The 23,399-nt window shown below is 37.3% G+C and overlaps 1 pseudogene; it reads left to right on the plus strand.

Moving 5' to 3' along the window:
• Positions 1-4,910: 4,910 nt before the first annotated feature.
• Positions 4,911-5,009, plus strand: LOC132305744 (small nucleolar RNA R71; annotated as a pseudogene).
• Positions 5,010-23,399: the final 18,390 nt, after the last annotated feature.

A 23,399-nucleotide genomic window follows, 5' to 3' on the forward strand; every position in this document is an offset into this window, starting at 1 on the left:
CTCGTCCACTATGGGTAACGTAGGGGTTTAAAAGGCTTGTTGCATATGCTAAGTGCAATCGTGTTCCTTACGAAAGTGGCGTTATCCATTTATTATTTTCTAAATTCATAGTTGTATAGTTGTTCATTTCATTCCTTTACTTTCTAGTTCATTGCTAGGGACTAGCAATATTTAAGTTGGAGGTGTAATGAGCACTGAAAAGTGCGTATTTAAATCCCTTAAGCTTAGGCATTCTAGTACCTTTATCTATCTTACTTTACCGTTTTAGATTGATTTCGTATTATTTATATTTTCAGGCACTTATCCCGAAAATAAGCTAACTCAGCCAAATAAGAGCTTAATTGAAGCAATTCTGGGATTAAACAAAGAAAAGAGCAAAGTGGAGAAAGAAGGAAGCAAATGAAGCCAAAGGTGGGAAGCAGCAAAGTTCAATCGATCCAAGTTCAAGGTTCGATCGATCGAACAATGATCGATCTCAGCACTTCAAGATAGATCCAAGCCTTGACCCAAAAGCATAAAGTCCTAAAGTTCGATCGATCCAATACCATCCTTCGATCGATCGAACACTTTTGTCTTTATTCAAATGATTAATCATATCCACAGCTGTACCACCCACTAACCACTTTTGTCCTTTCCTATAAATATCTCTCCAAAATATCTCGGATTTGTCTTTTTCCAAAAAGCTCAGCCAATTGGATCGGTCCAGCCTAAGTTCGATAGATCTTAGCCAGTTCGATCAATCCAAGTCTAAGGTTCGATCGATTGAACTTCCTCCAGTGCGAAAAAGTTAAATTTCCATCTCATTGAAAGTTGTCCTTTATCCAATCATTAGGGAATATTATGTACACGACCCCAGCTCATTTTGGGTGTCATTTTGACCTACCTATATAAGGATAAGGATTGCTTTTTACAAGGGGGAGCCAACATTGTTTTCATATCATCTCTTGGAGAGTAAGTTTAGAGGATGAGGAGGCTAGAGACACCATTGGACTTCTTCATCAACAAGGAGCAGATTTTAACCATGGAATTAGCCTTTGAGGGCTGGAGCAACATCACCATGAGTGGCTAGACATCCTCTTGGGGTTAGAATTAGCCACAAGCATGCTTTCTATATCTTAATCTTGTATATTATTGAGGGATTAGTGTTGTAATTGATGTTTTGACACTTTGATATATATAGATCTTGTTTATTCAATGATTTATGTGGTTTAATGCTTCCAATTGATCATTTCATTATATTCATATGTCTATGTATGCTAGAATAGATGTTCATGTGCTTGTCTCTAGATTTTGTGTTATTGATGCATGTTTATGTGTATTGATGCTATAGATTTGGAGATTGTCAAAACATAGTGCTTAAAGGAATGCTTTTGTGATTCTCTTGATGGTTCATACTTATCTCTTGATGGATTGTGCCTCTCCCCTAGTTTATTTTCATGCTAATAGTACAGATGTAGTGTAGTTGGAGTGTAGTGTTAAATGGGAGGACAATCTATGCTTGTTGTTTGATGATCCAAGCTTTTGAATGCAATTAGCATATGTCTCTATCCTTGTGTTGTATTTCGATTGTGAGCTTAATGAAAGGATTAATAACTTGTTTTGATTTATTGTGCCTTTCACATGTTGTTTAGACAATATATGCTTTATTGCTTAGATATGTTGTGCCTTTCACATGATGTTTAGACAATACATGCTTAACTAGTCATCCTTGCTTGTTGAATCAACCAAACGCACATACACCAATATTGCAACACACCATTTACCCTCATTAATCACTGGTCAATGATATAGAAATGCATTGCTTGGTGGTGATCTCTAATCCCCAAGATCTCTCTCTCTCTTACTTACTCTTAATTTCATTCTTTTGCTATCAATTAGTTTAATTTAGTTGCTCTTTAATCGACCAACCTACCAATTGTTTGATCACTCGACCTACTAGCCCTAATAACGATTCCACGACATTGCTCGATCCTCATAATCCCTTGGGACGATCCCTACTCGCCCTAGCTATATTTTTAGCAAAGGTAGTAGTGGCTTCTATAAATGTAAAACTCTTGGCCCTCGCCTTAATGCATACTTTTTAAGCTTATGGTAGGACGACGACACTCCCACACCAGTTGGCAAGTTGCAAAACTACCGACGTCGGTTTCAAATCTCTTAAGCCCAATTTAACATATACTAAGTATGGAAGAAGGTTAACAGTTGCTCTTAAATCAAGGAGAGCCCAATTTATGATATGGTCACCAATAATGCAAGAAGTAGTAGGTGAAATGGGGTCTTTAAACTTCGGAAGAGTGTTATGTCACAAAATTGAGCTCACTTGCTCGGTCAAGACCACTTTTCTAGGTGCTTGGCTTTTGTTCTTCCTTTTTTAGGTGTAAAGATCCTTTAAGAACTTGGCATAAGCCAAAATTTGCTTAATTGCATCCAAAAGCGGAAGATTGATCTTCACTTGCCTAAACACTTCAATAATCATATTCACTTTGGTCTTTTGCTTGTCAATGGAAATGAATCCTTTTAAGGCATTCAGAAATAGAGCTTTTGGTTCAAAAAATCTTTTCAGAATTTTTCTTCGAAGTTTCCTCAACACAAGAATTTTGCAAATCATTTTTCAAATTTTCCTTTTTCAAATCACTTTTGAAATCACTTTTCAGCACTTTCTCATTTGAAAGATCATGTACATGCAATGAAGGAGTAGGGATGGCAATGGGGCAGTTTGGGGCGGGTTTCCCATTCCCCATCCCCGCCCCCGTTTAATTTTGGTTCCCCCAAAACCGCCCCATAGCGGGTAAATTTTTTTCCTCTAATCCCTATAACCACCCCCGCCCTATCCCCCGCCCCATAACCGATTATATTTTTAGGGCAACTCATGTTAGCCTCCCCAGTCGCCTCCATCTCTATTCTCGTTCTCAACTCTGAACTTGCCTCTCTCTCTCTCTCTTTCTCTGCAATTGCAAACTACAAAATCTACAAGAATCAGAAGGTCAAAACCCATAAACTACAAAATCTACAAGAATCAGAAGGTGAAAACCCATATATTTCATTTTATTTATCTATCTACAAGAATCAAAAGTTTAAAACCCATATCGGCATATCAATTAAAAAACCCCAGAAGAAGAAAGCATTCATCGATCCAACACGGGTCTCCGTCTCTGATTGGATCTAGAGAGAAACAAAAACAATGGCGGGCGTCTGCTGCGTCTCTCTAAAGTGCAGCGAATGTGGGACCCTCCTGAAATCGGTAGAAGAAGCTCAAGAACACGCCGAGCTCACCGCTCACTCTAACTTTTCTGAATCCACCGAAGTCGTCCTCAATCTCATCTGCACCTCTTGCCGCAAACCCTGCCGCTCAAAAACCGTACAATTCAACCATATATACACCTAATTATATACCTATAATTATATATATCAAGAATCAAGATTGATGTATAGATACACGTATGTATTATGTATATATATTGTTGTGATCGTTGTGGATTTGATTTGTGTGTTTTTGGAATTTGAAGGAGAGCGATTTGCACACAAAGAGGGAGAGCTCAGAGACACGGCTGTAATCACGGCTGCTACTATTGAATGATGTATGAAAGTGAAGGGTAGGGTTTCTAATATATATATATATATATATATATATAGTGAGGGTTAATTTAGTAAATATATTAATATGGCAGGATAAATTAGTAATTTAACATATTAAACGGGGCGGTTATGGGGCGGGGATCTTAGTTCCCCGCCCCCGCCCCGCAACCGGCCTATTTTTTTTTTAACCCCCATCCCCACCCCATTTAAGTAAAAAGTTCTCCAAACCCGCTTTAAATGGGGCGGGGGCGGGGCGGTTCCCCACCGGGTTGGGGATTTTTGCCACCCCTATGAAGGAGGAATAAAATGTGAAATGGGACAGGTACCAACTTTTGGTTGCACCGGTTCACTCTCTTCATTGGACATACTTACTTTGTTGTCCACAATCTTCCCACTTCTTAAGGTTGTTACCGCATGGACATGTTCAATTGTATGACCTTCCAATGAGAAATGAGTCTTCACAACGCATTGTTGCTTAGGTGGGGCATTCAAAGGCATTTTCCCTTTCTCTCTAGCATTTAAAGTACTAACTATTTGCCTTACTTGGGTTTCTAGCTTAGCAATGGATTGAGAGTGAGAATGAAGCAATTGAGTGTTCGCCTCTAGAGTACCTAAAGTGGTTAAAACTTTCTCTTCAAATGCAAGACTCCTATAATTTCTTTGAGAATATGATTGATTCAGAAAATGAGAATTAGAGAATTGGTTTCCATGTGATTGATACGATGATCTAAATCCTTGGGCTCCTTGGCCTTACATTAGAGGTGGAATATACTTCCCTGGAAAACCACATTGGTGAGGGTTTGAGCCTTCCCCTTGACTTTTCCACGAAAAGTTTGGGCGATTCCTCCAACTAGAATTGTAATAGTTGCCATAAGGATTGTTCCATTGATTAACAAATGCTGCATTGACTTATTCATGATGCTCATTTTGCACATGTCCATGGGGACAATTGGAAGTAGAATGCAAAACACTAGAACAAGTCATACATACATTGGATGAATAATGAGAATGGCTAGGGGAGGAAGACATTTGATTCGCCGAGTTTTGGTTGATCAAGAATTGATCAAACCTTTGAGATAAGGATTTCATCTCGGCGGCTATTTTATTTGAATTGTCGACTTGATATAAGCGAACATTCTTCCTTCCACTTGAATTTCTACCATTCTTGGAAGATAATAATCTATGCATGGAATTTTTGCTCATGCTTTCATAGAGATGCCAAACATCATTTTTCATTATTGTCAAGAATAGAACCACTTATTGATGCATCAACCATACCCTTGTGATTATCCGGCAAACTTTCAAAGAAGTATTGAACCAATTGCCACTTAGGCATGTCATGATGTGGACACTTCTTAAGCAATTCATTAAATCTTTCCCATGCCTCATGAAACATTTCCCCATCCCCTTGTGAAAACTCTCGAATTGAGGTTTTCATGGCATTGGTCTTAGAAATCGGATAGTACTTCTTCAAGAACTCTTGTTGTATTTCCGCCCAAGAAGTTATCGAAAAAGGTCTAAGATTGTTGAACCAATATTTTGCTTTGTCTTTAAGGGTGAATGGAAAATGTTTAAGTCTTAAAACCTGTTCCGACATGTCCGTGTATCGCACGGTGGAACATACTTCAAGAAACTCATCCAAATGATTGTAAGGTTCTTCACTTAGAAGTCCATGACAGTTAGAAAGCATTTGAATGGTTTGCGGTTTAATCTCATAGTGATGTGCTCTAAATGGTGGCAATTGAATGCAAGTGGGTGCATTATATTCATTCGGCACATAATGATCTCTTAAAGCAAGAGGTGGATTTGCAACTGGCGGTGCTACATAAGCACCTTGATTGCCTTGGACTATGGGAGGTTGTGGAACAAACAATGGCCTAGGTATTCCCAATGGAACTTGGCCTTGTTGTTGTGGTGGGTGAATGAATGGCCTTGGCATGCCTAATGGAATTTGGATGTTGTCATGATGCACATTAGGGTAGAGGATACCTTGTTGGTTTATGTAACCAAGGTCCTCTACATGATCATTGTTTTGCTCCTCTATTGATGAAATGGAATGACGAGAACTACCTTTTCCCCTAGGATTACGAATAACCAATTTAAGATGAAAATCAAGAGGGATAAGAATAGGGTTCAATGACCTACGAACATGCATGCACTAGCAAAAAAAATAACAAGAAGTAAGCAAATATCAAACACTTCGCCCCCATAACAAATCAATCAATAAATCTCTACATACAATGATCCCATACTTCCAAACTTGAATAATATGCAAAGAAAATTAAAATTACTTCCACGCGGGTTCATGATTTATCTATGAATTAAAAAACAAGCCTCCACGCGGCCGACGATTTAACTAGAGATTGGGTTTAGGAAGAGCTCACAAAGGGTCCTTAAGCACTTCAAATTACTTTTCAACTTAAGCTTTGCAAAAAATTTTAGATTTTAGCTTTTTATGTTTTCTTTGCTTAGCTCCTTGCTTAGAGTGCTCCATTGCTTACCTTCCTTAGCCCAATGTACCTAGTCAAACAAGAACCAACACAATAAGTAACCAAAATCAAATTAAAAATAAAGTAAGATATGATCAAAAGAGTACTAATTCCTAATTATTTCCACAATACGACGTTGCCTTCAATCAATCCCCGGCAACGGCGCTAAAAACTTGGTGGTGTGTCATCGCCGCGCCAACGCTTGAAGAGTGTGTTTTTGCACTAAGATGAGTGTGGCCAACTTTTACATTTATAAATGCCACTACTACCTTTAACTACTAATAGTATAGCAAGGGCAAGTATGGATCGTCACAAGGGATTGGTGTCGTATTGAGGTATGGAAACAATATTAGGGTTCGTAGGTCGAATGATCAAAAGGTAATTGGTTTGGTTGATTAAGCTAAAAATTAAACTAATCAAGCTCAATGTAAAACAAGTAATTAAAGGATAGAGAAAACAAGAGAGAGAGAGATCTTGAGATTTAGAGATCACCACTAAGCACAACCTTTCTACACACTTAATGAACAATTAATGAGGGGAAAATGTGTGTTATAATATTGGTGAGTGTGTGTGGTTGTTTTAACAAGAATGGGTGACCAATTAAGCATATATTGTTTAAGCAACATGGTGAAAAGCACAATATATCAAACTAAGCCATTAATGATTCCTTTAAGCTCACAATCCAAACATATCACAAGGTTAGAGACATATGCTACTTGCATTCAAAAGTATGGAACATCAAACAACAAGCATGGATTGTCCTTCATCTAACAACTAAGGCAACTACACTACAACTAGGCTAATGGCATGAAATTAAACTAATTAAACTAAGGAAGAGGCACAATCCATCAAGAAATGAGTATGAACCATCAAATAAATCACAAGAGCATTCTATTAAGCACTATGCCTTGACAATCTCTAGATCTATAGTATCAATACACATAGACATGCATCAATAACACAAAAGCTAGAGATAAACACATGAGCATCTATTCTAACATACATAGACATATGGATAAAATGAAATGATCAATTGGAAGAATTAAACCACACAAATCATTGAATAAACAAGATCCATGTATAAAAAGATGTCAAAACATGTATTACAACACAAATCCCCTCAAAAATACATAAATCAAGATGTAGAAGGCATGCTTAGGTTAACTCTAGCCCCAAAAGGATGTCTAGCCACTCATGGATGTGCTCCTCCAACCCTCAAGGGCTATCTCCGTGGTAGAAATGATCCTCTTCTTGATGTGGATGGAAGAACTCCTAAGAATGTGTCTCTAGCCTCCTTTCTTCTTTTCTTCCTCTCTAAGAATTAATCTCTAAGATCTAAAAATTGTATATGTGCAAAAAGTACCTCAAATCCTTATATAGGTAGCTCAAATGTCACACCCAATGGCTTAGGCTCATACACCAAGGCTCCTCCAATGATTGGACTATGACACAACTTTTGATGAGTTGGAAATCACTTTAATTCGCACTTGAGGAGGTTCTATTGATCAAACTTGGCTGAGATCTATCGAACACTACAGAGATCGATCATCCTTGGTGGCGCCTTTTTGAATAAAGACAAATCTTTAAGATGTTTTAGGATATTTTTGGGAAGAAGACAAAAGTGGTAGGTGGGTGGTAGGTGTGGATAAGATAGGATAAGATCGAATACTTTCGATCGATCGAAGAAACGTTGGATCGATCAAACTTCGTGGAATCTTTGAATAAGGATAACAGAGCTTGAATCTATCTTGAAGTGTTGAGATCGATGAACTCCAGATCGATCGAAGTATTCTTGAGATCGATCGAACTTATTAATTTTCCACACTTTGCTTCATTTTGCTTCCACTTTGCTCCTTTATCTGATTAATCTCAAGATTGTTTCAATTATGCTCTTATTTGGCTGATTTAACTTATTTTGGGGATAAGTGCCTGAAAATGGAAATAATACAAAATTAGTCTAAGGCGGTAAAATAAGATAAATAAAAGTTCTAGAATGCTCAAGCTTAAGGGGTTTAAATGCGCATTTTTCAGCGCTCATTAAGGGACCAGTTCAGATCCTTGACACATAGCAGAAGGTGTAGAGGAACAAAATGATACCATTGGTGAAAGTTCTCTGGAGGCATCATGGGGTTAAGGAGGCTACTTGGGAGCTCGAACAGGAGGTTCGCTCCAAGTATCCAGAGTTGTTTTCTCCCTCAGGTATGGCTTGATTTCGGAGACGAAATCTTTTAAAGTTCGGGAGAATGTAATGTTATGATTTATTACATATATATATATATGTATTAAATAGAAAAGTGATAGGACCTACCGCTTTATTTATTGGTGGCCAAGAGGACTTTGGCCTCATTTCTTTCTCTCTCCCCGATTGAGCTTCTCTTTTCGTCTCTTCTTTTCTTTCTTCTTCTTCTTTTTTTCTTTGTATAGAGACTTATGCACGCTTGTTATTGTAATTTTTCTCCATGGACTGTAAGTTGATGTAATTAGAGTAAAATTCTAGTATGTGAGCATGGAATTACGTATAAGATAGGTACTCATTTGTTCTAGATGAATGTGATGATGATGATGGGCTATTTTGAGGAGGTTGTTGTTTTAGAAATGTATTATTTGCAGTGTGTTGGGACAGATTAGATAAGTTTTGAAGGTCCAAGAGAGGCTATTGTATTTTTATGCATTTAAGCAGGTTGTTGCAGGACCCTTTTTAGTAGTGGTCGTACCGAATTTTTTTATTTATTTTTATAATGGTATCATTTTAGGGTCGTTACAATTGTAATGATTTTTATATCATATATATCATTATTTCACTACTTTGTCACGAAAGTATTCATATTATTTTCAAGATTTGTAATATTTTCATTTTTCATCATTTTCTATTTTTTTTTTGGAAATTTTGTTCTTGTAAGGGCATTTTCATCTTTTATCGTTTTGTATGCCAGGCACTGTGGAGTGTGCCGGTTGTGCCCGAGAGTTGTTTGGAGCATTTCATTGAGTTCAGGATTCTTTGAAATGTAAGGGTGATCATTTTAGCATTTTTTCGTTTTTCGGGCCGGACAGTCTCGTGTGGGACCCGCTACTGGAATTGTTGCATGCGGGAATTTTAATTGGGTTCATTTACATCATATTTATTTTATTTAATATGTTTTATATGGTTGTAATTTAATAGGTGTATGTATATATATATGTGTGTGTGCGTGTGTGTGTATGTGTGTGTGTTGTGTAAATTAAAGACAAAAGAAAAAAGGAAAACAAAATGGAAATGGTGGGACCCACCATTATCACACAAAAGCTATGAGACCACCATTTAGTCTCATTCTCTTCCTCTCCCCGCTGGTAACTCTCTCTCTCACCCGTAGCTTGCTTTTTTTTTTTTTTTCTTTTTTTTCTTTTTTTTTTTTTTTTTTTTTTTTTCTATTAAACTTCAATCCTAGATTTCTCACTTAATACTTAGTAATTTTAAGTGCTGTTTGCGGCAAATTGAAGCCCACAATGAGATCTTCAAATCCATACCAACAATTTCAGCTTTTGGCCACTCTAGGAAGTCCGAAAATTAAGACCCATTTTGAGGGTTTGAGGTGAAAATTGAGGCTTTTGGCTTAGATTGAGGTAAGGGTCTCTAATTCCTATTTTTCTTGCACCTTTGTGAATTTTCTACTATAATCCATGTTAAGTATGTTTAATTTGAGTTGATTATTTTTTTTAAATTGATTTACTTGGGTATGTGAAGCATGTTATTGGGTGTATTATTGGATTTGTATAGAAAACATGTTTAAATGTTAATTTTCCATGCTTGTTATGTTATTGAATTGGTTAGAAATGATATATGGAAGCTTAGGAAAATTTCCTTAGAATTACTTGTCATGCTTCATTATTGATTTCTATATGTTATTGTGTTGTCAAAATTGCTAAAAATGATACATGGAAGCTTATGGAATTTTTCTAAGAATTATTGTAAAGTATGCTTCATATGTTAATTTTTTCATACCTATGATGCTTAATAATTTATTGGAAATTTTATGTGGAAGTATGTTAATTATGTGATAATAATTCTCTCTATTTCCATAGTATTAAAGAGACATGTGATATGCATTCATAGCATAGGCATGAAAAAGAATACAATGATTTGATAAGAATGAAAAAGGGGATTTTTGGGGAGAATTTGATGAAACGGTTTTGAGAAAACCCGATCGCCGCGGAGTCACCAAAGGGCTGGTGTGTTAATATAGCCTAAAGAGAACCAGGGAGATTACCCTAGCGTGGTTGAGCTATCTGGGCCCCAAATGACGCTGCGGAGGTACCAAAGGTCAGGGACAACAGCCAATCTTTTTCTCGTGTCGCTGCGGAGTCACCAAAGGGCGGGTTATATTAACAGTTTGTGAAATGATGGAAGTTTTCTGAAAAAATGGGGAGTGACATGCATGACATTGCATTCATGGCACGACATTATTTTGTTTTGGACTTGAAAATGTATATTGTATTTTTTCCCGGCTTTGTATGACCCTGTTCCCTATTGTTCTATTCATTGTTTTGATTCACAAGGCTACAAGAGGTGGGTTTTAGGCACTACCTACTGAGCAATTTGCTCACCCTATTACATTTAACATTTTTTAGGACACGGATGGCAGGTGGCGGACGACGCTCCTCCACAGGGTTCAATGGGTTAGTAGACCGTTTTGACATACTTTGTAGCTTTAATCTCATTTTAATATTATTACTTATTTTTTTATAAACCCGGAATGACACGTATAATATGTATTGACATAGGAAAGAATGGTGTTGTCCCTAATTGACCTCGGGTTCGGTTAGGGACCCGGCTAACGATTCGGACCCAAAGGTTCGGGTCGTTACAAATTTGGTATCAGTGCAATGGTTAGAATACCATTAGGACGATGGGTAGAGGCCTACCTAGGAGTGCATGGAAGTTGAATTACATGTTTATATGCTTATGTGCTAAGTGTTTAATTTTTTGAGAAGTATGTCTAATTGCTTACTTGCTTACTTGCTTATTTGCCTATGTGATCATATGTTTATGTGTTTAAAATAATGTATGCTATTACCATAATAATGATTGAGAGCACGTTGATTTTGATATGATGATAAGTATGAGGAGTATGTTAATGGCGTACTGTGAGTACAGATTGTGCAAGTGTGTAATATGCAAAATGATGATGAGAATAGAAGGGATAATTAATTTCATATAATAATTTAGTGAACTCATTGTTTAAACTAATGTGATAGGACATGGTTGTGTCAAGGGTTATGTTCTAGTTATTTTGTGTATGTATTTATATATATATAAGTATGTCTTGTATGTATACCTATGTACTTTTATGCATGTATGCAGTCGAGCATGGGATGGTTGCTAGTACAGTGGGGTACTTGTCATAGTATTGAGGGTTGTGTAAGTTTTGACTTGAGTAGGTGAAGAGCTCGGTTGCTCCACGATTGTTGGGTGCCAGTTCTTATCAAACGGATGGCTTAGTCTTTTAGCTCGTGGATTGAGCTATTTGGTTTGTAGCCATTTTTATCTTATAGTTGCACTTTGTGCGGTGCTTAGAATATGACTTTAGAATGGGTTCATATTTTATGACAAGGTGTCATTATTGTGTTTGAGTTTTATGTTTTAGTGTATGGGTTTTGGTGACCATGGGGGTCAAGTGTACGAGTAAGGGTGTCTTAGGAGGTCGGTGTTTGTGACTTAGGTCACGGTTTGGTATAGAGGTCCCTTTCGAACCGGTTATGGTAGGTGTGACGGGGGTTGTTTGAGTCACGAGTGTAGTCTATGGATTGTAAAGGTGTATCTCGAGCATTTTGGAACGGCTTAAGAAAGTGTGTTGGTTTTGATTGTTATGGGAACTTATCAGATCCTGTAGGTCTATGGTGATTTAGGATCGGTTGTTGGATGTAGATCATTTCATGGTCTTAAAGGAATCTATTTTAGAGACTGGTTTGTTGAGGAATGATTCTTGTTTAAGATAGTTGCAGGAGCGTGTTACGGGTAATCGACTCTCGGTGAGTCGATTGCATGGCTTAGTTGATGAGCAGGGTTTTGGGTTGACACGGCTGTCTAGAAGGTCTCAAGGTAAGGTATAGTGGTCAGTTTTAGCTGTGTAGTGTAGGGTTGCATGATAAGGCAGGTAGTATGGGGTCATTGGAGAGTTTGGTTGTTTATAGATAAAGTGATAACTGGTGAGTATGGTGTTATCAAATGAATTATGTCTTAGAATTTGAAAGCTGTGGATTCGAGTTGTATTTCAATTGTGTCTGGCGTATCAGAAGATAGTGCTTGGTGTTTGAGGATCGGAAAAGGTAGACTGATGATAAGAACGAGTGGAACGAGGTTGATCTTGTAGGCTTAGTTGGTAGGCCATTTGATTTTTGTCGGGGCCAATAGTGTTCTAAGGAACAGTGAAGAAGGGAGGTAGTGACGTTGAACCTGGAGTATGAGGTTTTCTCATTTAGACACGTAGATTGCCTTATAAGGAGTGGATTAAGTTGTCGGTTAAGCGTTAATGATTGATGGTATTGAGGTGACAGTTGGGTGCTGAGTATTCTGGGTTTTATGCTCATTTTTGTTTTGAGGAATTATCGACATGGTATTGTCGTATTAAGGTTCTTTTCTAGTAGTATGCAGTAATCATTATGGGGAGTATCGAGAGTAATGGTTATTTTCTTGTTATGATAGTATTACCTTAAGGATATTGGGAGAAGGACTTCTTGGTAGTGACTTGATGGTTCGGTGGGATGATAGGTTTGAACTGTTGATTTGGATGAATGACAATGAAGGTGTACGATGTTTAGTGATGAGGAGTGGAACAATTTGAGGTATGGTCCGAATGTGGTTTAGGATTGTAAGTGTTGTTGTATGTTGTCAGGTAAATGATGAGATTGTGCACTAATTGTAATACCCCTACTTTAAAAAGGGATAAAATTGGAATTTAAATGTTATTTTTATGTGCATTTTTATTTTATTTATTAATTTTATGAATAAATGCTTATGTGGCAAATTGTTTATTTGTGTGTATTAATTGAATTATTTGTTAATTATTTATTTTCGTTTATTATTTTGGTTTAATTGCCTTAGTTGAATTATTTAACATTATTTGCATTAATTGACTTAATTGGATAATTTGATTTAATTGATTTATTATTGTTTTATTAAATGGAATTTAATTGTAGGTTTTTGTTATGGGCCAACTCGGATTAAGTTTAGGGCTCTATCTCAATGTGACAAGGATTAGGGTTTTAGTATTTAATTTATAAATACACCATTATGCGTTAAGCTAGGGTTTTACGATATATCACATAGTATATACAGGTAGAGGGTTCTGCAAAACACAGAGAGATACAGAGTAAGGTTTGAGAGAACAGAGCAAATTGTGAGTTCTCGACTGAGGTTTCAAGGCCAAACCTAGGAGAAGGAAAGGGCAGAGGTAATAGGAGGCTAGACAGTGTTGCAGTGGTCACCGGAAAGTCTAGGAGGAAGACGACGTTGAAAGGTTTCAAATCGGAACCGAAAGGCAAGTTCTATCTTCCTCTTTCCCTTTGGGCCGTGTTCTGTGCACCTAGATAATCTCTAGGGTTTAACTAATCAGTAATTGGAACTTACGTGTTTATATATATATTTCCTTGATGATATGTTTGCCTTAAAACAAATCTGTTACAAAGCATGTAACACTGGTTCCAGTTTTCTGCCTTTTAAGCATGTTGTAACTTTAATTTTTGTAGTTAATTTAAACTACTGTAAACAAAGTATAAGAATGCTACTGGGGTATATAAAACTCATAGGATGCTATTATTCTATTTTAATTACTTGTTGCAATCTTCAATTTGCACATGGTTCCAGTGTTCATACTAACAGCATGTTAAGTTGGGTAGCAAACTTAAGCTTTGTAATTGATTCAAATTGCCATAATCAAACCCTTGGGATGCTATTAGGAGGGTATTAGACCCTTAAGATCAGTTTAAGAAACCAATAGAGGGGTAGGAATTGATCGGAGAAGGAGCAGATTGACGGAAACGGAGCAAAGATGAACTGGAGGCTCTCAAGAGGGAGAGAGCCAGCTCTAGAAAGTCAAGAGCCGGCTCCCCTTCAGCAAGAGCCGGCTCCTAGGGAATTGGAGCCGGCTCCAATAGGGGAAGAGCCGGCTCTTCCATTCCAAGAGCCGGCTCCAATTTGTTTTACGTCCAGAAAGTGTTTTCTAGGGCTCTGTTTGGTGTTTTGAGCACTGTTTGAGCTTTTGAGTGATGCTAATGAACTGTAGGGACTTAACAGAGGATCTAAGTAGTTAATTTTAAGTGTTATTAAACTTATTGTTGTATGGTTTAAGTCTCTAAGACAAAGGATGAAGCAGTGTAAAAATATACAACGGTGTATGCTACTAACAGTGAAAGGAACTAAATGGCTTGATTAAATTTTAGAAATTTAATGAGACTTCATGGGGGGATTAAATAGTTAATTTTGGGTGTTATTAAGACCCTAAATTGATTTAAGGTTAATTCTAAATTAACGGATCAAACTTTATAACACTTATGTACAATTGTATACGGTTAGTGGATGGATGAAGTTTTAAATGTTTAAACTTATTTTTAGGCATTCCAGTGGGATTTAATATATTTATAAAATGGGTTTAAATATATTATAGGGTCATTGGTGTGTTAGATGTGATCTATGCATGCTCTGGATGTTAGTTGTTGATTTATTAAATCATCTCCTGCAACTATATGGTTAACTGTTTGGATTTAGATTACTGAAACTTTAAACAGTTTCTTACAATGGTTTGGATATTGGTTTGGACTGTAAATTGCTAAACTTTAATTTAGGTGTTGTAATTTACTTGGTTTGGATGCCAATTGTGAAATCTTATATATTATTCTGCAATCAACTGGATCAGGGTTTTGAACTGAAATTACTATAATATTGTATAAACGATGCTGCAATTACTTGGCTTTGGTTTTGGATTTAAATTACTTGCTTATTATATATATGTGGTAATTTACATGGATATGGAGGATTGTATGTACCGGTATGGGACGGTGACATACTAGGTATGGATTAGTTAAAACACTAATCCTACCTAATTTGGAATGAGTTGGATTAACCATACAAAGGTTAAGTCCTACTTAAATGGATGTATATGAACCGGTATGGGACGGTGTCATATTAGGGATGGCTTAGTTCAAAACACTAAGACCTACCTATATTGGGAATGGATTAGTTCAAAACACTAAGACCTACCCAAATTGGATTAAGGTATGGATTAACCCTAATGGTTAAGTCCATCATCTATTTGTGTCATATCAATTGAGAACTGAATGACCTATTTGGTTTCAGGATAGATTTGTTATACATATATCAGACCCCTATATATATGGTTGATATTTTGTATTAGGAGGAGTATGGACTTTACATATATAATATACGTGCCATGGTATGAGCTTGAGTCTCAGGACCATGGTTAGGGCACGTATATCGCCTGGGATGGATAACTGGACATAGGTGTTGTTCCCTGGTAGGTTTAGGTAGTCATGCCCACCTTAGGGTGCGTATTTGCATGTTGCCTTCTATTCAGGCTGAGACAGACCTACTGGACTAGCAAGCGTCCTATAGTGTGTACTATATACATATATGGACTACTCTATCTATTGTTGAGATATCTAGGGTGTATCTGCATATCGGGTCACTGTGTGGATTGCAGTTAGATTAGAACTTGCTCGTGGCCCTGACCCACCCTTCTATTATTTTTTTTACACGTGTTCGTTAGCTCCAGTCATAGAGCTGGATCATGCTGAGCAGATACAGTCAGTCACTCCACTGTTGGCATAGGATTGTATTTCATGTGGTAGAATTGAGTTTTATTTCCAGTTCTTTTGAATACAGTTGGGATTTGATTAGGGGTCCACCAGATGGATTCCCGAGTTGTATTATAATTGGAGAAGTTGGATGTAACAGACTAGTTCTTATTTATAAGATTTATTCTGAAGTTTTTAATAAATGATTTCCATTTAGTTTCTTTTCAATAAAATTTTATTCATTCCTGTTTTCTATATTGTATTATGTGTTCGTTAAATGCTAATTTGATTGATATCCTCGGGTAATCGGGCGTGGGCCTGGCCAACCCGCATTCGAAAATTCGGGGGTATCACAGTTGGTATCAGAGCACTCCAGGTTCTAGTGTCCTTAGGAGTGTTTTCGTTATAAGTCTTCCGCGTTGTGTCTCTTAAAACTTAGAGCCATATTAGGGTTGGTTGTACTCTACTTACGATTCGTTAGGAGGAACGAATGTCAATTAGATTCCATAGTTATGGAATGGTTGACACTAGGAGGAGGATGGGGTCTACGACGAAAACAATATGGACCTAACGGAGTAAAGGAGTGTGTTGTCGAGTTCTTTGCAAGAAACAGAACTTAGGATTGAAGGTTTAGTTCTAAGAGTAGCATTGCTTAGAAAGTATACGCCAAGGAAGGATTTAGGTGTAGGTGGTAGGTCACCGTTTATTGGGACCAACACAATTTCAGTTGTGTTCAAAGAGGAGAGAAGCGAAGAGTAGGATTCTGAAGAGGATCTTAAGGAAGGAGATTTTGGCGTATCCAAAAAAGGGGATACTGAAATTTGAGGATGACGAATCGCACAAGTGTGTTTTCATTCACCAGTAGTATAGTGAATGATACTGGTAGAGTTGGTGTGAACTAATCTACATATGGATGAATTTTCTTATCATGTCTTAAGGAGTTAATTGAAAAGTACTCTTTAGGAGTTTGGGAATCGGATGGAGTTCTTGTCAGAACAAAGATGTGATTTTATATCACATTCGGAGGATATGGGGATTAGGTTGTGACATTCTACGTTGCTTTATAAAGCCATGATAGACGGTTTGCGTATTTGGTGGATGAGGGTTAAGCCATTGGATATTTGCTTAAGCAAACGATTGTGCAGTTAAGCTACGGTTAATGGATCAGTTTCAGGGTTGGATAATTACCAACGAAACTATGGAACGGACTTTTTCAAACTTGAGTTCAAATGAGGTTTCTTCTTTGGAATGGAGGATATCTTAAAAAGGATTGTATTTTGGTTGTTTTATGTGTTGTGTGTATCTACGTGTTTCATTTCTGTTATTATATGTGTCATTTTGATTGTTATGTGTTTCGATTTTGATATTACGTGTTCATTTTTGTTAATTAATCCGGATTAGGAGTATGGATTGGTCGGGGACACAAGTATGTGTTCACTTTTTGATTTCGCATTAGTTCTACATGGCACCTACAATGGAGGAGATACTTGGGATAGGTATCCTAGGTTTTTATGGGAAGTTGTAAGTGTTTTTTTCACTTCTCATATTGTTGGCACAGGGAGGATAGTATGATAACGTAAAAGGTTTTGTATTTTATATGGTGTAGACTTCTTACCAGTTGGTTTGACATGGAAGCGGTGGGTTATACAATTAGACCCTAACTTCATTTAAGGATACGTTAGAGAGATATACTCTTCTTTGTAGTGGATTACGCGCAGTTTGGAGGCGGTAATAGGATATATAACTAATTCCATACGTACACTAACGATTTTCCTGTTAAGGAACAGTTGATTGGGTTGTCTTCCATATCGGAAGCAAGGAGCGTGATTAGGGAAGGTCAGTTTTTATGTCTTAATTAGATTGATTTTTTATGGATGGTGTTTATGGTGTTTCTCCGTTTAAGCGGTAACCTATCGATTTGTGTTTTCAAACATTGGGATGGGATGCATAGAAGTTTTACATATCTATGTTATGGAACTTGTAGGAATATGGATCTTTACCCTATATCAAAATTTGGGTACGGATGAGTAGTTGTTAAATACAACTTACATGTTGGATAATTTTTGTGTGTCCTGTATATCGGACATATATATTTTTCTTTACGGATTTGGAAATCAGTGGAGCCCTTACACGGAGGCAGAATCCACAACGGAATGGAGTAAAAAGTTTAATCAAACTAATTCAGAGTTTCGTGAATTCCGAGGACGGAATTCCTTTTGTTAGGGGGGAAGAATGTAATACCTCTACTTTAAAAAGGGATAAAATTGGAATTTAAATGTTATTTTTATGTGCATTTTTATTTCATTTATTAATTTTATGAATAAATGCTTATGTGGCAAATTGTTTATTTGTGTGTATTAATTGATTTATTTGTTAATTATTTATTTGCGTTTATTATTTTGGTTTAATTGCCTTAGTTGAATTATTTAACATTATTTGCATTAATTGACTTAATTGGATAATTTGATTTAATTGATTTATTATTGTTATATTAAATGGAATTTAATTGTAGGTTTTTGTTATGGGCCAACTCGGATTAAGTTTAGGGCTCTATCTCAATGTGATAAGGATTAGGGTTTTAGTATTTAGTTTATAAATACACCATTATGCGTTAAGCTAGGGTTTTACGATATATCACATAGCATATACACGTAGAGCGTTCTGCAAAACACAGAGAGATACAGAGTAAGGTTTGAGAGAACAGAGCAAATTATGAGTTCTCGACTGAGGTTTCAAGGCCAAACCTAGGAGAAGGAAAGGGCAGAGGTAATAGGAGGCTAGACAGTGTTGCAGTGGTCACCGGAAAGTCTAGGAGGAAGACGACGTTGAAAGGTTTCAAATCGGAACCGAAAGGCAAGTTCTATCTTCCTCTTTCCCTTTGAGCCGTGTTCTGTGCACTTAGATAATCTCTAGGGTTTAACTAATCAGTAATTGGAACTTACGTGTTTATATATATATTTCATTGATGATATGTTTGCCTTAAAACAAATCTGTTACAAAGCATGTAACACTGGTTCCAGTTTTCTGCCTTTTAAGCATGTTGTAACTTTAATTTTTATAGTTAATTTAAACTACTGTAAACAAAGTATAAGAATGCTACTGGGGTATATAAAACTCATAGGATGCTATTATTCTATTTTAATTACTTCTTGTAATCCGTTCTGTTTCAATTTGCACATGGTTCCAGTGTTCATACTAACAGCATGTTAAGTTGGGTAGCAAACTTAAGCTTTGTAATTAATTTAAATTGCTATAATCAAACCCTTGGGATGCTATTAGGAGGGTATTAGATCCTTAAGATCAGTTTAAGAAACCAACAGAGGGGTAGAAATTGATCAGAGAAGGAGCAGATTGACGGAAACGGAGCAGAGATGAACTGGAGGCTCTCAAGAGGGAGAGAGCCGGCTTTAGAAAGTCAAGAGCCAGCTCCCCTTCAGAAAGAGCTGGCTCCTAGGGAATTGGAGCCGGCTCCAATAGGGGAAGAGCCGGCTCTTCCATTCCAAGAGCCGGCTCCAATTTGTTTTACGTCCAGAAAGTGTTTTCTAGGGCTCTGTTTGGTGTTTTGAGCACTGTTTGAGCTTTTGAGTGATGCTAATGAACTGTAGGGACTTAACAGAGGATCTAAGTAGTTAATTTTAAGTGTTATTAAACTTATTGTTGTATGGTTTAAGTCTTTAAGACAAAGGATGAAGCAGTGTAAAAATATACAACGGTGTATGTTACTAACAGTGAAAGGAACTAAATGGCTTGATTAAATTTTAGAAATTTAATGAGACTTCATGGGGGGATTAAATAGTTAATTTTGGGTGTTATTAAGACCCTAAATTGATTTAAGGTTAATTCTAAATTAACGGATCAAACTGTATAACACTTATGTACAATTGTATACGGTTAGTGGATGGATGAAGTTTTAAATGCTTAAGCTTATTTTTAGGCATTCCAGTGGGATTTAATATATTTATAAAATGGGTTTAAATATATTATAGGGTCATTGGTGTGTTAGATGTGATCTATGCATGCTCTGGATGTTAGTTGTTGATTTATTAAATCATCTCCTGCAACTATATGGTTAACTGTTTGGATTTAGATTACTGAAACTTTAAACAGTTTCTTACAATGGTTTGGATATTGGTTTGGACTGTAAATTGCTAAACTTTAATTTAGGTGTTGTAATTTACTTGGTTTGGATGCCAATTGTGAAATCTTATATATTATTCTGCAATCAACTGGATCAGGGTTTTGAACTGAAATTACTATAATATTGTATAAACGATGCTGCAATTACTTGGCTTTGGTTTTGGATTTAAATTACTTGCTTATTATATATATGTGGTAATTTACATGGATATGGAGGATTGTATGTACCGGTATGGGACGGTGACATACTAGGTATGGATTAGTTAAAACACTAATCCTACCTAATTTGGAATGAGTTGGATTAACCATACAAAGGTTAAGTCCTACTTAAATGGATGTATATGAACCGGTATGGGACGGTGTCATATTAGGGATGGCTTAGTTCAAAACACTAAGACCTACCTATATTGGGAATGGATTAGTTCAAAACACTAAGACCTACCCAAATTGGATTAAGGTATGGATTAACCCTAATGGTTAAGTCCATTATCTATTTGTGTCATATCAATTGAGAACTGAATAACCTATTTGGTTTCAGGATGGATTTGTTATACATATATCAGACCCCTATATATATGGTTGATATTTTGTATTAGGAGGAGTATGGACTTTACATATATAATATACGTGCCATGGTATGAGCTTGAGTCTCAGGACCATGGTTAGGGCGCGTATATCGTCTGGGATGGATAACTGGACATAGGTGTTGTTCCCTGGTAGGTCTAGGTAGTCATGCCCACCTTAGGGTGCGTATTTGCATGTTGCCTTCTATTCAGGCTGAGACAGACCTACTGGACTAGCGAGCGTCCTATAGTGTGTACTATATACATATATGGACTACTCTAGCTATTGTTGAGATATCTAGGGTGTATCTGCGTATCGGGTCACTGTGTAGATTGCAGTTAGATTAGAACTTGCTCGTGGGCCTGACCCACCCTTCTATTATTTTTTTTACAGGTGTTCGTTAGCTCCAGTTATAGAGTTAGATCGTGCTGAGCAGCTACAGTCATTCACTCCACCGTTGGCATAGGATTGTATTTCATGTGGTAGAATTGAGTTTTATTTCCAGTTCTTTTGAATACAGTTGGGATTTGATTAGGGGTTCACCAGATGGATTCCCGAGTTGTATTATAATTGGAGAAGTTGGATGTAACAGACTAGTTCTTATTTATAAGATTTATTCTGAAGTTTTTAATAAAGGATTTCCATTTAGTTTCTTTTCAGTAAAATTTTATCCATTCCTGTTTTCTATATTGTATTCTGTGTTCGTTAAATGCTAATTTGATTGATATCCTCGGGTAATCGGGCATGGGCCTGGCCAACCCGCATTCGGAGATTCGGGGGTATCACACTAATTGAGGCAGTTGTGGTCAGCTTAGTCTTTAGAACCAAAGTGCGAGGTTTTTCTAGGTAGGCTACTTTTTCTTTTGAAGAGTCAGTGGGTTTTTGTGACTGAGGTTACGGGTCTTATGTGCAGGGTGATCGAGGCAGTGTCGCCTGGGTAGGTAGAGATGACATGGATGGTAAAGTGTCATTTTATGGCGTAGAGGTTGTCGATTGGGAGTGACTGATTCTGGGTATAACGGGACACGGTGTCCAAAGGGTTGTGATTGTTTTTGGCGTTAGTGTGTTGTGAGCGTCGGTGCTCTTATCTGATTGGTTTGGGTTGGTATGGGTGTTGCAGAGTATCGTATGCGAAGTTTTTGTGTCGATAGGGTATGATGGTTCGTTTGTGGTGAGGTCGCCTAGAATTGAGTTCGTAGTTTTATATCTGTTTCCAATTGGTTCTTCTCATTGCGTGTAAGGAGTTCATTTCATCTCATATGAAATTGGGTGTCCAAGGTTAGACGATTAATGAGTAGCGTGTGATAGGTTGTCGGGCATAATCAAGTGCGAGTCGTCAGTTTCTTGTGAGAGTGGGGTTTGTTACTCTTTCTGTTGTTCTAACTCTGGCGAGAGCATCGTTTGTCATAAGTCTTGTTCTTCCTTTAGAAGTTGTGTGCGTCCGTAGGTGGACAGACCTGTGTGTGGTTTGTGACGCTGTTAGAGTTCACCAGTAAAGGTTTGGTTGAATGAGTCGACTCATTCCTACAGAAGGAGGTGGAGTCTTTGGTTTTTGGTGTACTTGTTCTGAGAGTGGTTTTGGCTGGTAAAATGTGAGACACATGTTATCGAATAGAGATTGTAAGTTTCCGGAGTCTGGTACTAGTAGTGATGGCTAGGAAATGTGTTATGAACGGATGTTGAGGATGATTAGGTGATGTGATGTGAGTCATGTACTTGGGTGTTTCTATTGATGTTTGATTTGAGCAGCATCTTGAGGACAATTATTGGTACTGTTCGAGTGATGAATGCGTGATTCTATTGAGGAGGGATAATAAAAGTGATTGACCTTGGTTTTGAGGTTTCAGGTATGAGACGAGCATATTGTGTGTTCTGAAGAGGTAAGAATTGAATCGAATGATGCTGTGAAGTCGTTTACCCGATATGGGTGTTATGAGGAAATTAGAGATCTCTCGTGCTGGTTGAGGATTGTGATGTTTGGTGCCGTGTTGTTTTTACCTTGTTGTGAGTTGTATGACTGAGAAATGATTGAGATTCTTAGTACTGGTATGTGATTGTATAGTTGTTGAGGTTATTTAGAGTGATGGATTGATTAGAGAGTCGATCTCATGCTTGTTTTGTAGACTGTGTGAGACTGTGTTTGAGGTTTGGACCCGAGGACAGGAATGATGTCTGTGTTGAGGTTGGATTGAGGATGAGAATGGCCTGGCTAACGATTTCTCCTGAATCAATCCCTCTTTAGCATGATGTCGGGTCAAAGGTCAATGATTATTTTAATTTGTCAGGGATAGTGAGAGGTGGTGTAGACTCAGGTGGTTGTCACGGATAACGAGGTGTGCTAGGTAAAACCAAGTGTCCGATAATGGGGTTTGTGGTACAATCCTTGATTATTGAAGATCTTGTTTTGAGGATTTATGACTTGGGTATAAGATAATATGTTTTATTGTTTCGGTGACTCATGATTAAGTAGTCATTGGGAGATTCATTATCTAGTTATCTTAAAGTTGATCAGTATAATGATTACCGATTGGTGTGATTAGTGGTTGTTGTATGATTATGTAGTCGTATAGCCGTATATTGGATGGCAAGTGTTGGTCTGACTGAGAGATGTAGATCTGAGTTTGAGTCTGATTGTGTTGTGGATAGGACTCCTTGTCTGGGACTTGTGTGTCCTTCAAATGGAAGGGTGAGATAGGATGTTGTCATGTTCAAGGGTCTTATGACCATTCTCCTTTCGAGCCTTGTGTAGTAGTGTAGCGGGGACCAGTGTTGGTTTTAAGTCGAGTGTAGAATTTAGCGAGTTTTGTTTATAATGTTGTGGGAGATGAGTACCCATATTGGGTTTTA

Source organism: Cornus florida, unplaced genomic scaffold, assembly GCF_030987335.1.
Source record: "Cornus florida cultivar Cherokee Brave unplaced genomic scaffold, ASM3098733v1 CherokeeBrave_3.0.0_Hap2_Chr04, whole genome shotgun sequence".
Lineage (NCBI taxonomy): Eukaryota > Viridiplantae > Streptophyta > Magnoliopsida > Cornales > Cornaceae > Cornus > Cornus florida.